This window comes from Oryctolagus cuniculus, chromosome 20, assembly GCF_964237555.1.
Source record: "Oryctolagus cuniculus chromosome 20, mOryCun1.1, whole genome shotgun sequence".
NCBI lineage: Eukaryota > Metazoa > Chordata > Mammalia > Lagomorpha > Leporidae > Oryctolagus > Oryctolagus cuniculus.
Genome location: NC_091451.1, coordinates 43437647 through 43455344, shown reverse-complemented (window position 1 = coordinate 43455344; position 17698 = coordinate 43437647). Strand labels below are relative to the sequence as shown.

At 58.7% G+C, this 17698-nt stretch overlaps 1 long non-coding RNA gene across 1 annotated transcript; it reads right to left on the bottom strand.

Moving 5' to 3' along the window:
* Positions 1-10103: 10103 nt before the first annotated feature.
* LOC108175669 (uncharacterized) lies at positions 10104-17592 on the bottom strand. The gene is made up of 3 exons (XR_011384945.1): positions 15631-17592; positions 10537-11455; positions 10104-10438 (listed from the first exon to the last, which is right to left on the bottom strand). It is a non-coding gene; the product is annotated as an uncharacterized lncRNA (long non-coding RNA).
* Between the last annotated feature and the right edge of the window lie 106 nt (positions 17593-17698).

The following is a 17698-nucleotide window of genomic DNA, read 5'->3' as shown; positions in this document are numbered from 1 at the left end:
TCACTGGTCTTCAGCACCAACTCGCACTTCCCACCTGCCAGGGCCCTGCTGTCTCCTTGCCTCAGACCCCAGGATGAGGACACAGGAAGGGGGCGCTGCCTCCCATGCCTGCAGTTACCTAAGTGGGGGGAGGGGCAGGAGTGACGCGAGGCTGGAAGCTGGGGCAGCAGCGGCCCGAGCACGTGCACTGTGGAGAAGAGCCGCAGCCTTGCCTGGTGCCGGTCCGGCCCGGGCGCGGGGTCACCCAGACTCCTCTGCTTCAGGCCGCGTGACAACCCCCCCTCCCCGGGCAGGTGCTTCTGCTGCTGCTCCAGCCACAGAGGTGGCGTCCAGGGCAGGTGCTTCTGCTGCTGCTCCAGCCACAGAGGAGGCGTCCAGGACTGGAACGACGGTCTAGCAGGAGGCAGATTGCTCTCGAACCCAGGCCTCTGCCCCAGAGCCCTGCATCGTGTGGCCCGGGATTCCAGGAGCCACAAGAGGGCAGAGCAGCGACCAGGAGGGAGGGTGGGCAGCCCGTTCTGGTGCCGGCCCTGGCTCTGCCCGGCCCTGGCTCTGCCCGGCCCTGGCGAGCGCCAGTCCCTCCCAGTTTCTGTTCTTTCACCTGCAGCGCTGGGCAGCTCCCCTGTCTGGCCAGGCTGCCTTGCAGATTTCAAAACAATGTGGGCAGTGCCCCTGTCCGGCTCAGCACACAGTAGGTCCTCAGTTAAAGCCAGTTTCCAGCTTCATTCCTCTCAATAAGAGATCACCATGTTTGCTCTCCCAGACAAAATATTTACATTTTAATAGAGGCCCTTGTCTTTAGAAGGGGCGTGAGTGGTGGTGGAATTCCAGACGGCCAGTCTGGCCAAGGAAGGCACTCAGGACATCATCTGGACCCCTCAGCTCACAGGAGCTGCAGCCCGAAGAATTGGGCGCCGCCCAGTGCGTGCCAGCGCATGGCCCTGCCCCGACTCCAAGCTCGGCGCACCCCTCCCCCGAATCACCCAGATTCTCCCGGGCTGAGCTCATTTCATCATCCCCAGGGAATGGAGAGCGATTTTCCTGGACTCGGACCTCTCGGACTCTCGAGCCGGCCTTACAGGGTAACAGGCTGCTCTGGGCAGCAGGGCACCCCATAAAGTCACAAACATCATTAAAATGATAAAAGCCAGCGCTGGCAGGGCTGCAGGCAACTCAGCACATGTGAGCCTGGTCCTCTCCTCCAAGCTCTTCCCAGCTCCGCACGCGGCCTCCTGTCAGGCCTGGCCATAGCCACGTCTCCACTGTGAAGCCCCGGCCGGTCCCACGGCACCCTGGCCCCAGCCACGGCCTCGCTCTGGCCCCCACTTCACTGCGAGCTGGACTGTGAACTTGGGGACAGGGACTACAGCTCATTGACAAAGATTCTTTGCTTGGCCGCACCCTAGCTGGGCTTCTAAATTTTCCATCAGGCCTCTCCGTGCACTTCCTGGTATAGTTCAATCTGAGCCCAGAGTCCTGCAAAGTCAGTGCCCCAAGAAACCCCATCCTCAAATCCAATCGCCTGGGAATTCTCATTGGGTTCCCCACCTCCGCCAACTCCATGTGACGTCTGATGGCCCCGCCAGGTCTCCGGCAAGGGCCTGCTGGGTTGGTGCAGCCAGGGCCCCCGACCGACCCCACTGTTTCCTCTCTGGCATTTTCCATCTCTTGCCTCCTTGGCTTTCAACTGCCACTTAGCTGTGCAGTGTCAGAGTGGAGCCCAGCCTCTCCCTCCCACAGCAAGACTCCATTGCCTACGGCAGAACACGCAGACAAGTGTCACCCAGCATCTGTCCAGCCTGCTGCAGGCACCTGCAGTGCACCTGTCGCTGTGGTGAGGAGGCTCAGAGGGGTGCATTTGCCCAAGCCTGGCTGACCCCACGCCCAGGTCTGTCAGCAGCACAGTGCTGCCTCTGCAGCGGCCTGACCCAAGGTTGGGTTCTGTGTACCCCAGGAGCCCCGGTGGAAAGGCAGCTGGGCAGGTGGGCGGGTGGGCCAGCACAGTGCCGCCATGATGCCATGACTGGGCAGCCCTGGGGCCTGTGGGAGCCTGACCGGTAGGAGGAGGACCTCACAAACCTTTGTTGTGGCATGGGAGCCGGCCCAATGAGGGACAAGGACAGGGCGTGGGTGGGTGGGCCCGGGCACAGAGGTGTGACAGATGGCAGTTATCTGGGGGATCCTTTGGGGCCACAGAGGCTCCCACTCCCTGGACAGAGTGACCGGGAGATGGCATTTTTCACATCAGCACAACCATAAGCAGGAGTCTCCAAGGCTGGGCCACAGGTCTCTGCCTGCTGTCCGGGGATTTCAGCTAAGCTCTGGAGGGAGACACAGAGCCCCGCTTATCAGATGTGCCGGAGGCAATGCCGCCTGAGAACACTGCACTTCCAGGAACCTCAGCGGGAGCATGGACCCAGCAGGAGAGCAGAGTGACCGGTGTGCAGGTGCAGACGGTCCTTGCTCAAGCCGACGGGTTGTTGGCGAGGCTATGTTTTTGCACTCCCAAATTGTCTTCAAAAAGTCAGTCCCGTGGGGTAGGCTCATGGTGCGGTGAGTTAAGCCGTAGTTTGGGATGCCCACACGCCTTGCGGGATGGCCAGTGAGCGCTCCAAGTGCTCCACTTCCAATCCAGCTCCCTGCTCCTGCCCCGGGGAAGCAGCAGAGGATGGCTCAAGTGCTTGGGAGCCCCAGATGGAGCTCCTGGCTGTTAATTCCTGCTCGTCTGTGCTGTGTCGGGGGCAAATCTAGACGGGCTTCTGCCTGACCCAGACCTAACGGTTTTGGGCGTTTAGGGAGTGAGCCAGTGGATAGATCTCTCTTTCTCTCTCTCTCTCTCTCTCTCTCTCTCTCTGCCTTTCAAATAAAGATGAGCTTTCTGGCTGGCACCACAGCTCACTTGGCTAATCTTCCACCTGTGGCGCCGGCACCCCGGGTTCTAGTCCCGATTGGGGCACTGGATTCTGTCCTGGTTGCTCCTCTTCCGGTCCAGCTCTCTGCTGTGGCCCAGGAGTGCAGTGGAGGATGGTCCAAGTGCTTGGGCCCTGCACCCCATGGGAGACCAGGAGAAGCACCTGGCTGCTGGCTTCGGATCGGCGCAGTGCACCGATGGCCATGGCAGCCATTTGGGGGGTGAACCAACGGAAAAAGGAAGACTTTTCTCTCTCTCTCTCTCTCTCTCTCACTGTCTAACTCTGCCTGTCCAAAAAAAAAAAAAAAAAAAAAAAAAAAAAAAACTTTCTTCCTCTTTTAAAAGAAGGCGAGGCAGGCACTATGGCGCAGTGGGTTAAGCCACGGCTCGCAACGTCGGCATCCCCGCCACTCCCCTCTGGTCCTGTTAAGGCTCCTGGGACAGCAGCGGATGATGACACAGTCACCCACGTGGGAGACCCAGATGGAGCTCCAGGCTCCTGGCTTCAGCCTGGCCCAGCCATCTGGGGAGTGAACCTCTCTCCTTCTCTCTGGGTCACTCTGCCTTTCAAATAAATAAATCTTTGAAGAAAAAAAAGTAAAGATAACTTTAAAAAAACAGTCCCTCTCCTGGGACCGAGAGCTCTGTTTCTCTGGCCTGCCCCAGAAGGTTCTCTGAGAACAGGTGTGGTCAGTGGGCCCTGCCCATCGGGTATCATGGCCTGAGGCACCCTGCTGCCCACTCCCAGCTCACAAAGTCCCCGGCCCCACCCAGAAGTGGCCATCTCTAGGTGGGCAGCAGCTGTGGCTGTGGCTGGGCCAGCGGGGGTGATCCACCCACAGCAGAGGGGACCCAGGGCAGTGAGCTGTGCCTGCACTGGACACAGGGAGGCCAGCATAGAGCGGCCGCTTGAAAAGTAGCCATGACTCCTGAAGGAGCTAGTTTAGCCCCTGGCCTCAGTTTCCTCATCTGTAAAGTGGGCATAAACTGCAGGCCAGCACTGCCTTGTACGTCTGAGACATGGTCATGCTGCCTTCACTTGGTCACCTCCAGCGACAGGGAACTCACCACCTTGGTCTGAAACAGGGCAGACACTGTCGCTGCTGCTGGGGCCGCCCCCGTGGGATGCCCTGACCCCTCCCCCCGCTCCAGTCAGGGGTGACCTCAGAAGGGGAGGGGCCTGAGCTCCTCACAGGGGCCCTGGAGGGTGGCCCCACTCCAGCCCTGGCCACTACCAGAGGAGAACGGTCCCGGCTGTGCTCGGGCTCCTGGCCGTCCTGTGGGGGCCAGGAGCTCCTTCTACCACTTCAACCCTCCACTTCCAGACCAAAGGTGTGTCAGGGACCCCTAGCTGGCTCCAACCTTGGCGGAGCCTGACCTGGGATGGGGCAGGGGCACTGCCTGCGAGAGACCCAGGTCTGAGGGCCTCCCTGACCAGTGCCGGCCATTCCTGACCGGCAGGCTGGAGTTGGGGGGGCACAGCATGCTGCTGCCTGTGTGGACGGAGGGGTCGTCTGCCCACTGGGGTTCAAGCCTCCTGTGCTGCCCACAGCCCTGCCTCCCTGGGCGCTGAGCCCTGGTTCTCCCGCCCCCCACCCTAGCCAGCTTTGAGTCACCTGGCCCAGAGCGCCCAGCGTCGTTGGCCAGGAGCCCTAACAGGAAACGGCCGCATCTGTCATTTCCCTCCGGAAGTGCCAGGCAGGATTAGCCTCTCCTGGAAGCCGGAGGAAAGGCCGGCTCCTCCTCCTGGGGCCAGGCTCTCTGGGACGTGGACTAGGAGCGGGAAACAGCGGTCGTTCCATTCAGAAATCCCACTTCTGGGAACGCATCCCAAGGACACAACCCAACAGGAAGACAAGGCCTTGTAAAACAGGGAGTAACCCTGGTGCCCAGCAGCAGGGGAGCAGTGGGGGCCTCCGGTGTGAAACGGGGTGGGGGTGGGACGAGGGTGCCCAGAGGTTCAGGCCCAGCCGAGCCCACCCGGGCGCTGGCACCCAGCCCAACTCCAGGCCTCGCCCGGGGCTGGCGAATCCCATGTCCCAGCTAACGAGTCCGTGTGACGACGCTGATCCTCGGGCAGGCGGAGGAAGCTGCTTCTGTCACCACGCCGTGATGTGCGCAGGCACAGCCTGCGAAGCCCGTGTGATGGGCCTGGCAGCCGGGCCGGGCTGGGCGCGATGGTGAGACCAAGGACTCAAGGCTCGGGGGGGGGGGGGGTGGTCTCTGAGGGGCCTTCCGGCTGTGTGCCCCCTGCCCAGCCCAGCTCTGCTCCAGGCCCTGCAGGCGCTCAGCAGAACCCGGCCCAGCTCGTTGGCGCCTCTCCCTTTCCCTTCCTACCTGAGTGCGTGGGAGCCAGGGCTGCAGGTGTTGGGAGGGGCCCTGGCGAGGTGGCTGCTGAAGGAAGCAGCTGCGCTGAGTTCCAGGCAAGGCCCCGTGGGAGCTGTGAGGTTTCCAGCCGGGTGGGTGAGGCCCAAGGGGCGGCAGGCAGGTGGTCGTCCACACAGGGTGGGGTTGTAGGGTGAGGCCCGGGGGACAGGTCTCCAGGGACATCGAGCTGAAGAAGGGTCCCAGAGCCGGGGCCCACCCACCTCTCCTGCAACCAGGAGGGACAGCTGTCCCCACCCCTGCATGGTTGCTTTTTCTGTGGTTTTAGTGGCCTGTGTGGCCAACAGACGTCATAAAATATTTATTTAAATAAAACATTCGCATCTGCTGAAGTTGCTGTTTGGGAGGCCCGCATCCATATCAGGGACGGGTTCAGGTCCCGGCTGCTCCATTTCTGATCCAGCTTCCTGCTAACGCACACCCTGGGGAGGCAGCCGAGGGCGACTTAAGTCCTTGGGCCCCTGCCACCCACGTGGGAGACCCAGATGGAGCTCCTGGCTCCTGGCTTCAGCCTGGCCCAGCTCTGGCTCTTGTGGGCATTTGGGGAGTGAACCAGCAGTTAGAAGTGAGCGTTCTCTCTCTTTCTCTCTCTCCCTTCCTCCCTCCTTCTCTGCCTTTCCAATAAAATGAGAATAAATAAATAAATAATTCTGAAAAAAAAAGAGATTTGGGGAGAAGAGATTTACCTCTTATTACAGTGTATGGTTGTGATTGTCCTACTAGTAGTTACTGTGCCTAATTTGTGGGTTAACTTCATCATACGTGTATGCATAGGAGAAACAGAATATTCGGGGTTCAGCACGATCTGCAGCTTTAGCATACACTGGGGGCTTGGAGCCCATCCCCCGATGGCGGACAGTGTGGGGAGAAGATGTAAATGCCGAGTCCAGGGGGCGCCGGACACTTCACTCCTTGGCTGAGCGTCTCCGTGTGTTCACTGGAGGAACAGGAACAGGACGGTGCCTCCCAGCCCCGGGTAGGGTAGCCTTCTCTGTGCCCTGGAGGCAGCTGTCCACTGCCTGCACCGTGTCCCCCAGGCTCCCATCCCAGGACACCATGTCTTCACACAGCTCCAGCAGGCGCCAGCCCGCTCTTTGTCAGCTAGGGGTGTCCCTGCTGCTCGGTAAAATGTGCCTTCCAGCAGGCACTAAGGGTAGGATGTGTGACGAAATATCAGGGAGAATAAATCGTGCAGCGTCCTGCTGAGAGCCCCGGGCCCCAATGCCAGCGGGGGCTGCGGGTCCCTTGCTCTTGGGGCCTGCCTGAAGGGTGCACCTGCCAGAGCAGGGGTGTGTCGGGGAGCCCAGGCCGCACCCGCGCCCCAGCATCTGTAGGAAAAGCGGGCACAATTGCTGCTCACCTTGCAGGCCTGTTGGCAGGGTGGGAAGAGGAAGCAGCCCAGAGAGCTTTCCTAACCGGAAATGACTGGAAGCAAGGCGCTGGCCGGGTGGGTGGAGCCTGCACAGGGAGGCCCTGGGGAGGGTCGGGTCTGAGGCTTCATCAGGGGCGACCCCAGCCCCAGCGGGAGGGCAGGTTGTGCTCTGCTTATGAGATGTGTGTTCTATGCACGCGTGTGCACACTTAGGTTCTGAAAAGAAAAAAAGATCGAGCGTCTACGAAGACGTTTTCCCACCTTGTGCTGTGTTTGGGGCTCCCCACTTGTCCATCAGGCGCTGCTTCCTGAAACTCCAGTCCCAGACATTTCTGCAGCCTGAGCCGCTGCGTCCACCCGCGCACCGGCCTCCCCCCGGGGTTTTATCCACTTCTCCGCTGACGCTGATCGCTGATCGCGGGTTTTAGGACGGTGACTGTGGGAGGGTCGTGAAGTGCAGTTCATGCCTCTTTTTTTCTCCCCTCCCTTCCTCCCTCTCTCCCTCCTTCCTTCCCAGTTTACAAGGTATTTGTGTGTCTTAGTTTTTCACCTGATCTTATCTAAGTCTCCTGACCCCGGGACACTGCATCCTGTGTGGGTTTCAAATCAGGCCCCTCTCTTCTGGGCCCTGTGAGGCGGTGCCCTCTTCCCGCCACTGCCCCCCGGTGAGGCACCTGCTCCCTGGTCACTCTCACCCACCGAGGAGGGGAGGGGAGCTTCCTGGAAAATACACTGCCCTTCATCTTTCTTTTTTTGAGACTTGCACTTCTGAAAATGTTCCAATCTCGTATTTGGCTGATCCTCTCCAAGGGCAAAGAATCCAGGCAGGAAATCCTTTTCCTGAACCTTTTTAAAGCAACCGGTTTCTCTGTGATCTGCTGGCTTCCAGGGTCACAAATGCCAGGCTTTTTATTTATTTATTTATTTTTTTAATTAAAAACACTTCTCACAGGGGCAGCATTGTGATGTTGTGGGTTAAGCCACTGCTTGGGACGCCAGATCCCATATCGGAGAGACCATTCCAGTTCTGTCCACCCTTCCTTCCTCCCTCCTTCTCTTCCTTCCAATTTATTTTAAAGACAGTTACAGGGCGGGGCGGGGCAGAGAAGACAGAGAAAGGAGATCTCCTATCTGCTGTTTCACTCACAAAATAGCTACAACGGCGGGGGCTGGTCTAGGCTGAAGCTAGGGGCCTGGAGCTCTGTCTGGGTCTCCCAGATGGGTGACAGGGGCCCCAGAACTTGGGTCATCTTCCGTGGCTTTCCTGGCTGCTCCACTTCAAATCCAGCTCCCTGCTAATGCACCCGGGAGGGCAGTGGAGGACGGCCCAACTGCTTGGGACCTGCCACCCACGTGGGAGACCTGAGTAGAATTCCTGGCTCTGGATTTGACCTGGCCTAAATTTGCCTGTTGGGGCTATTTGGGGAGTGAAGCAGTGGATGGAAGATCTCTGTCTCTCTGTCACTCTGCCTTTCAAATAACAAATAATAAAATAAATCTTTAAAAAGAAAAACACAGGGCCGGTGCTGCAACATAACATGTAAAGCCGCCAGCGTCACATATGGGTGCTGATTTGAGTCCTGGTGGCTTCGCTTATGATTCAGTTCCCTGATAATGGCCTGGGAGAGCAGTACAGGATGGCCCAAGTGCTTGGGTCCCTGCCCCAACATGGGTGACCCAGATGAAGCTCCTGGCTCCCGGCTGGCCCAGCTCTGGGCATTGTAGCTATTTGGGGAGTGAACCAGTGGATGGAAGACCTCTCTCTGTAGCTCTTTCAAATAAATAAATAAATCTTTTTCAAAAAAAAAAAAAAAAAATGGGGGCCAGCACTGTGGCATAACAGGTGAAGTTGCTGCCTGCAGTGCCGGCATCCTATACGGGCACCAGTTCAAGTCCTGGCTGCTCCACTTCAGATCCATCTCTCTGCTATGGCCTAGGAAAGCAGTGGAAGATGGCCCAAGTCCTTGGGCCCTTGCATCCACATGGGAGACCTGGAAAAATCTCCTGGCTCCTGGCTTCGGATCGGTGCAGCTCTGGTGGTTACGGCCAATTGGGGAGTGAGCCATCAGATGGAAGACCTCTCTCTCTGTGTAACTCTGACTTTCAATTAAATAAATACATATTTTTTAAATTTAAAAAATAAAATAAATGTATGCAGAGAGTTCCAGTAATAAAATTAAAAGCTTATTAAAAGTGAGAGCTCCCTGCCCCCGCCCCCGCCCCCACCCCGATAATCTCATTCCGCTCTTCCACACTTGTCTCTGTCCTCGAAAACGAGAAGCCTGCACTGCTCCTGATGCGCTCTGCAGCTTTGGTGTCCCCCACGCCCGCGGGCCGCCCCTCCTGCCCGTGTCGCTGTACGGCAGTGTGGCACTAACCTGGTCTGTGTGCTCATGACGCAATACGCACGGTGTAGCCACCCGAGCTGTGAGGAGTCCCAGGACCCGGCTCCTTCCTTGCAGACTTCTGGGTTTCCTGGGCCTGGCTTGGTTTGCTCTGGACTTATCAGCACAGTCTCAGATAAGGCTCCAGCCTCACCCCAGGGAGGCTGCGAGTCAGGCGCCCTCCTCCCCATCCCGGCGCCTGCCCCCCCCACCCCCCATTCAGCTCATGGCTCCCTTCTGCAGCAAAGCCCTGGCACTGGGGCTTTCCTTTGTCCACACCCTGGGATTCCCTGTGTTAATTCCTAACATTAGAGAGGATGTCTGGGAGGCCATTTTTTAAAAAGACTTATTTATTTATTTGAAAGGCAGAGTTACATGGGGGGGGGGGGAGAATCTTCCATTCTCTGGTTTCTTCCCTAAATGTTCACAATGGCCAGAGTGGGGCCAACCTGAAGCCTCACTCTTTCAGGTCTCCCACGTGGGTATAGGGCCCAAGGACTTGGGCCATCTTCCACTGCCTTCCCAGGCCACAGCAGAGAGCTGGATCAGATGTGGACTCAAACTGGTGCCCATATGGGATGCCGGCACTGCAGGCGGTAGCTTTACCCACTACACCACAGCGCAGGCCCCTGTTTTTTGTTTTTTTTGTTTTTTTTTTTTTTTTTTTTTTTTTTTTTACAGGCAGAGTGGACAGTGAGAGAGAGAGACAGAGAGAAAGGTCTTCCTTTTTGCCGTTGGTTCACCCTCCAATGGCCGCCACGGCCGGCGCCCTGCGCCCTGCGGCCAGTGCACCACGCTGATCCAAAGGCAGGAGCCAGGTGCTTCTCCTGGTCTCCCATAGGGTGCAGGGCCCAAGCACTTGGGCCATGCTCCACTGCACTCCCGGGCCATAGCAGAGAGCTGGCCTGGAAGAGGGGCAACTGGGACAGAATCTGGCGCCCCGACCAGGACTAGAACCCGATGTGCCGGCGCCGCTAGGTGGAGGATTAGCCTATTGAGCCATGGCGCCGGCCTCTTGTTTTGTTTTTAATCTGAAAAAAATCTCTCTGTCTTCACATTTTTAAAAAAGATTTATTTTATTTATTTGAAAGACAGAGTTACAGAAAGAGGTATAGACAGAGAGGTCTTCCATCTGCTGGTTCACTCCCCAGATGGCCTCAACGGCTGGAGCTGCACCAATCCAAAGCCAGTAGCCAGGAGCTTCTTCCAGGTCTCCCACGCAGGTGCAGGGGCCCAAGGACTTGGGCCATCTTATACTGCTTTCTCAGGCTATAGCAGAGAGCTGGATCGGAAGTGGAGCAGCTAGGACTCGAACCGGCACCTATATGGGATGCCGATGCTTCAGGCCAGGGCTTTAACCCTCTGCACCACAGTGCCGGCCCCACACTTATTTTAAGGAAAAAGATTTATTGTATTTATTTGAAAGGCAGAGTTAGGGAAAGAGACACGTGCAAACACACACACACACACACACACACACACACCTTCTACCTGCAGGTTCACCCCCAGGTGGCTGCAAGAGGCCAATGGGGGCTAGGTCACGCCTGGCCGTCTTCCACTGCCTTCCCTGGTGCATCAGCAAGGAGCTAGCTCCGAAGTGGAGCAGCTGGGACTCGAACCTCGCTCACATGGGATGCTGGCAGCACAGGTGGTGGCCTGACCTGCTGCACACGATGTTGGTGCTGCCCTCACGCCTGACTGTGCAGGTGTTGGAATCATCTTCGGGTGCTGAGGCCCTGCTCCGGCTTCCAGGCTCCAGCGGGGACCTTGGTGTCACTCTGACTCCTGACTCTCTGGAAGTGGCTCTGTCTCCCCCGCCTCCTGGTGCTCTGAAATTTTACACGGACGTGCCCCATGGGGTCTTTTGTCCCTGCGGAGCTGGCTTGGTCTGTAGTTAGGTGGCGTGTGTCTGCGAGTCCCGGAGAACTCGGGGGTATCCCTTCTTTCTCGCGACCTTCCTCTTCCTGGGCAGTTCGTGGACACCCACGCGACTCCAGAAGCCGGAGTCCCTTCCTTCTCCCTAGATACACGCAGCACGTTTCAGGATTGTCCAGGGAATGTGGGTGATGGCAGAGAAAGACCCTAACTCCAGACACTTGGGGTGGGACCCCCCAGACGCATGCGCACCTGCTGTCTGCTCTGTCTGGTTCCAGGGAGTGAGTCTCACCTGAGCCCAGTGCCTGGCTGCTGGAGTCATACCTCCAGGTATGGGCTGGGCCCAAGCACCTGCATTTTCAGGGCTTCCAGACTGCGAGCCAGAGGGCTGACGGCTGCCTTGGTTCTGGGGTCGGAGCAGCAGGTGGCTGAGGCCCAGGTGCGACAGGGCCTTGGGGCAGGGACCTGTGCTGTGCTGGGATGGTTGGGCTGAGTCTTTTCTTCTTTTTAATGTTCATTTTTATCTATCTTAAAGGGAGGGAGAGGGAGAGGGAGAGGGAGAGGGAGAGAGAAAGAGAGAGATTCCATATGCTGGTTCACTCCCCAAATGCCTGCACCAGCCAGTCTGAGGACCGGGGCCTGGAACTCCATCCAGGTCTCCCACGTGGGTGCAGGGGCCCAGCACCTGAGCCCTCCTAGGAGCATTAGCAGGAGCTGGATGGGAAGCAGAGCAGCCGGGACTCGGACCAACGCTCTGCTACGGGACGCCAGCGTCACAAGAGGTGGCTAACCCTCTGAGCCACGAGGCCAGCCCAAGCCGGTTCTGGAGAGGTGACCCCGCTCTTTGGTTTTCTGTGAGTTGAGGATTCCCACTCCAGGTTACCCCTCCCCCAGGCCAGCAGCCCCCACCTGCTGCACCGCGTGGCCCAGGGTCCTCGCTGGCCTCTTCTTGTGCTGCCAGTATCTCCCCATCCAAGGAGGTGGGTGAGGGGCCACCTTCAGGTTCCCGTCTAGAGGCTCAGAGAAGGGTGTGCCTTTGCCACTCACAAATTCTCAGTCCCAGGCCTTTTCTACTTAATCCAGCTTCCTCCTGTATCATGCATCGGTTCAACAAACAGGTTCTGTGCGGAGTGGGTGCCGGGACTTGTGTGAGCAGATAGGGAACCCAGCCACCTGGGCTGTTACTGGCACCGCTCTCCCTAACCCGCTGGGGGCCTGAGGACAATTTCAGGTTAGCCCAGCCTCACCCAGAGCAGGTGGTGACATGGCGCGGGGTACATGAGGAACCCTGTTCCTGCTGCTGTTGTATCGCACAGGAGGGGCCTCCAGGCTGGGCCTGCAGCCAGCAGAAGCCACATTAACAATTAAGGTCTTTGCGACTTTCGTTCCTCCCTCCTGCATGAAATATTCAGGCACAGAAGAGATTGTTCTCAGATCTCTGCAGTGGGCAGGAGCGGCCTTGCTGGTTGTAGACCTGGGGCCTAGGGCAGCACCTAAGGCCGGACATGCTGGGCAAGGGGTCTCCCTGGGCTGGGCAGACATGGCCCAGGGGTGTCTGACGCACACAGGACATCTTTGACAGTCACGGGGATACGGCCAGGCGCAGAGGCCACATGTGTGGGGACTGGCTCCTGTCTCCTGAAAGAAACCCTGTCATTGTCTTCTAAGTCAGATGACTCAGTCAGATACATGTGTGAAAGCATCAATTTGATAAATAAAAACATTCTGAATAAATCACACAAGTGGGTGAACCTGCTACGCTGTTTCCTCTTCTCTGTCAGGGCTCCTTTTGCCCCTGGAGAAAATCTCACACTGTCTGGGGATTTTTTAAAAGAGATTATTCATTCATTTATTTATTTGAGGAGCAGAGCAACAGAGAGAGAACTCTTCCATCAACAGGTTTACTCCCCAAATGGCCACAACAGCTGGGTCCCAGCTAGGCAGAAGCCAGGAGCCAGAAACTCATTCCTGGTCTCCCACATGGGTGGCAGTGGCCCGCACACTTGGGTCATCTTTTGCTGCTTTCCCAGGTGCATTAGCAGAGAGCTGGATTGGAAGTGGAGCAGCCAGGACTCAAACCAGCACCGGGATATGGGACGCTAGTGCTTAGCCCACGGTGCCACAATGCTAGTCCCTTGTTTTGCTTTTCAAACTGGGGGCAGGGATGCTACCTACCTCTAAAAGAGAGAGACCCTCAATGCCAGAAGACAGCACAACCCCCAGCACGACCTTCCACAAGGACCGATCTGTCCAAAATGCCAGCCAGGCTGAGGTTGAGAAACCTTGCACATAACTGTGATGAGTGAATGACACGGGGTGGACATTTGGTGTAATGGTTGAGATGCGGCTTGGGATGCCTGCAATCCACAGTGGAGTGCCTGGTTCAAGTTCTAGCTCCTCTGCTTCTGAGCTCTCTGCTAATGGGTACCCCAGAAGGCGGCAGGCGATGGGTCAAGTCCCTGGGTCCCTGCCACCCTCCCACATAAACCTGGATTGAGTTCTGGGATCCTGGCTTTGCTCTGGCCCAGTCCTGGCTGTTGTGGGCATTTGGAGAGTGAACTAGCCAATGGAGATCGCGCTCTCTCTCTCTCTCTCTGCCTTTCAAATGAAAATAAATAAACAAATTTTAAGGAAAAAGAAAGCAAACGCATGAATGACAGCTACACGGAGCTGCACAATAAGGGGAAAAGGCGTGCTGCAAAACAACAGAAAGCCATTGCTAGTGCTTAGCCCACGGTGCCACAATGCTAGTCCAGGCGACACCAGACAGAAGATGAGGGCAGTGCTGCTGACCCCAAGTGCGAGGTTCACCCACACAGCATGCAGTGTCCAGGGCACCGCACCGCGGGGCACTGCGCCCAGGATGGGTCAGCGCAGAGGTAGTCACTCCTCAAGCCAGGGCTGGGTTCCTGCGTGCCTGCTTTTCAGCATTTCTTTATTCGTCAAGACTACAGTGGATTTTTTTTTTAATTCCTTTTTTTAAAAAAAGATATTTGTTTATCTGAAGGACAGAGTTATAGAAAGAGAGAGAGAGAGAGAGAGAGAGAGAGAAAGAGAGAGAGAGAAAGAGAGAGAGTCTTCCATCCCCAGGTTCTCTCCCCAAATGGCTGCAACGGCTGGAGCTGGGCCAGGCTGAAGCCAGGAGCCAGGAGCTTCTTCTGGGTCTTCCACAAGGGTGCAGTGGCCCAAGCACTTGGGCCATGTTCTGCTGCTTTCCCAGGTGCATTAGCAGAGAGCTGGATCAGAAATGGAGCAGCCGGGACTCGAACTGGTGCTCATACGGGATGCCAGTGTCACAGGTCGTAGCTTTATCTGCTATGCCACAGTGCTGGCACCAGCACAGTGTCTTTCCTGCAAAGTGACAGCTGGTCCTGCAAAGAGCGTGCTGACTCACTTGCCCCGTGTTGCGTTGCGCTCCCTTCCCAGCCTGGCTCCTTGGGGTGAGGCGCCAGCTGACGGGTGGGGAGCTGAGGGGCACCGAGGGTGAGAGACTCCATTCTCACCCTGCTCTGGCCTCAGAGCCTCCTCCACACCTCCCAGGCGCAGCTGCCCTCCCCCCTCACCTCTGCACTATGGTCACATGACAGTCTGCTTGGGTCTCTCCTGCGCTCTAAGCCCACCCGTGGCTCCCTACTGCCTGACCTCCTGCTGACTCCCTCCATCACCCCCGCTGGCCCCTGGGCCTCTGCAGAAGCTGTGCCCTCCCTCGGGACTCTCCTCCCCCTTCCACCATCTGACAAACTCCTGCACAGCCCTCAGACCTCAGCTCCTCCACGAGGCCGCTCCCAGGGCTTCAGACGCGCCATGAGGATAGCTTCTGCCCCTCTCCTTGTGGCACTCACAACCCACATAGAATCGCACACGCACAGCACAGGCCTTTATGTAGGAACCAGGAGGCAGTTAAGGCGCCTTTGCATGTCAGAGGAGCAGTAAATGCAAGTGGCCCCGACATTCCCTTCCTGGGGCTTCGTTTCTGCATCTTCAGATGCTGTGCACGCAAGGGTCTCGTGTTCCGCCGGCACACGTCAAATGGTGCTCAACCTGGGGTCTGAGCCGAGGCCTCCCCCATGGACAGGAACGGGAGAGCCTCTTCGGGAGCAGGTGTGTAGCCGAGTGGTTAAGACACCACGTTCCACATCGCAGCGCCAGCTCCCTGCTAACATAGATCCTGGGAGACTCCTGCCACTCCTGTGGGACACCTGGCTGCAGCCTGGCCAGCCCTGGTGGTTGTGGGCACTTGAGGAGTGAACCAGTGGATGGAAGATCTCTCCCTCCATCTCTCAAACTAAACCATCAAAAGCAAGGAAGCAAGCCCCCACCCTTTCCCCCAGGGCGACAGCCTGTCTGCAGCCATTTCCCCCCAGGGACCTGGTGCCTGGGGATATTTGGTGTGGCTCTAAATGGACACAAACACCCAGGGAGAGTCTCCAAAATAAACCCCAAACTAAAAATCCTGGGTGGAGGCGTGGTGCCCTTATGGCCTGAGACACTCCCAGGATTAGAGAATGGGTGGGGCTCCACGGGCTTGTCTTGCTCTCAGGGCAAGCACAGCTCTGTGCTACTGCTTTCTCTTGACCTCTCCGGCCCTGGCTCTGCAGCGTGGGAGTGTTCTGGCAGACCTGGGGTGGGGCCTCGGGGGACGTGACTCTGACCTGGAGGCTCCCCCTGGCTGGGGTCCCTGTTTGAGCCCTGGGCCCTCTCACCTCCTGGCCCTGCCTCTCAGTTCTGCTGCACATCCAGCCCTGGGGTGGGGGAGCAGAGACCCTTTCTCAGGTGCTCTGGGACCCCCAGCACAGCGCCTTGCTCTTCCACGAGGACGTGGGCAATGCTCTCAGGGCTCTAGGCTGGAGGATGCAGAGTACACGCAGTCTGTAGGGAAAGCAAACAAACCCAACAGTCTCAGCAGAAACCGCCAGTCCGGACCAGTCCGGAAGGAGCACAAAGATGGAGAAGAGGCCATGGGGACTGCCTGGGGCCACGGACCAAAGCGGGGTGGGGGTCCCCCAAAGCCCAGTGTGGGCTGTCAGCACTGCCCTCGCAAGTGTACCAGGTTCACCCCCTGGAGCAAAACCCTTCCTTCCGCAGGAGCCCCCAGGGGGCTAATCCGGCTTCCTGGGGTGGGGGTGGGGACAGACCTTCGTGCAGTTCCCCCACAAGGAAGCTGAAACCCCCTCCTTCTCTAAACCCAAACCTGGCTGGGCTTGGCTCTCAGAGCGCTGAGCCTCAGTGGGGCGGACTGCACCCCTCCATTATAGCTGGAGGACCCCCCCCCCCCCGCGCGCACGCCTGGGGCTTAACCTGGGAAGCCATGCCCCCTGACCATCTGTGGGGACAGGGTTTGGGGTCGCTGGATGGAATCTGCACTCTGTGTGCCCCTCCATACGTGGGCAGGGTGAGCCTCTTAAAAGGTAAGCCAGATCAGACTGTATCCCTGCTAAACCCCGCCCCTGCTCTCCTGGCTGCCTGCGAATCCTACCTGACCCAGGGCCTCTGACCTGTGACCTCAGCCCTCACCCCAGCCCCAGCCCCAGCCCCAGTCGCAGTCCCAGCGGCCTTCTCTGGACAGACCACTCACCAGCCAGCCCTAGGGTCCTCACACTACAGTTCCCTGCACCTGCAACACCCTGCCTCTCTCTTTGTCCTTGTCACTCAGATCCATGCGCTGGAGTCCCTTCTGACCACAGACCTAAAGCGATTGCTTCCGCAGGCAGGCAGCGGCTTGTCTTCAGGTCCCTGCGCAGCACTTGGGACGGTCTCTCAGCTATTTAGCGTGGTCATCGGCTGCTCCCCGCGGGCGGTGGCCTCTGCTGTCCAGCCCCCTAGAACAGGCCTGACGGAGAGGCGCGGGCACACAGCGCTGGGGGTTGGGGGACGCTGGAGCGATTGTCACGGGGCATCAGCGGCTGCGCAGGAGCGCGCTCCGGGACGCGGGCCGCCCCGGGTCGCTTGAGCGGGTTCGCTCTATGCGGTCCCAGGGGAGGAATGCCCCTCACCCCGGGACGCTTCTCAGCCATAAACGCGCTTGGGGGTACCTGAGGACAAGGAGACAGACTTACAGGTGCCCGCGAGGCTGCCGGCTGGGAAGGGTTCTGCGGTCGGCTCGGCGCCCCCGCCCCCAGTTGTTCCCACCTCGCCAACAGCAGATTCTCCCCCTAATCCCAGGGGCTTAGCGAGCGAGTGGACAGAGGCGCGCGGCTCTCAGCACCGCTCAGAGAAGCGGGGGAGTCTCTCCCCAGCGGGGTAGCGGAGAGCGCGCACCGTGGTCCGGGACGCGCCCCCCCCCCCCCCCCCCCCCGGGCGCACGCACCGTGCACCACAGCCCAGGGCTGAGAGTGGACGCGCGGCCCCAGCGCGCGCTCCGGCAGGGGTGTGGAGAAGCGGGCGGAGGAGCCCAGGAGCAGACAGAGGGACAAAGAGCGGCCCTGCCGCGGGGGACAGCGACCCCCGTGCCACAGCCCTATTGTTTGTCCGGCCTCGGGCCGGGCTGAACTCCGGTGCCCCGGAGGGAGAGGAGGCGCGGCCGCCCAGGTCGCGGAGATTTGTTTATTGGGGCGGAGGGAGGGAGGGCGGTGGTGCGGGCCCGGGAGGGGGCCCAGCTCCCATTTCCGCGCGTCGCCTTTAAGGGAAGCCCTGCCCCACCTTTCCCACCGGCCCCCTCCCCGCAGCCGTACCTGCATTTTAAAAGCGCCCTGTAGCCCAGGGATTGGCCAGGGCCGCGTCCTCCGGGCGCAGAAACTTGAACGGCGGGGAGGGGGGGGCCGCTGGAAGGCA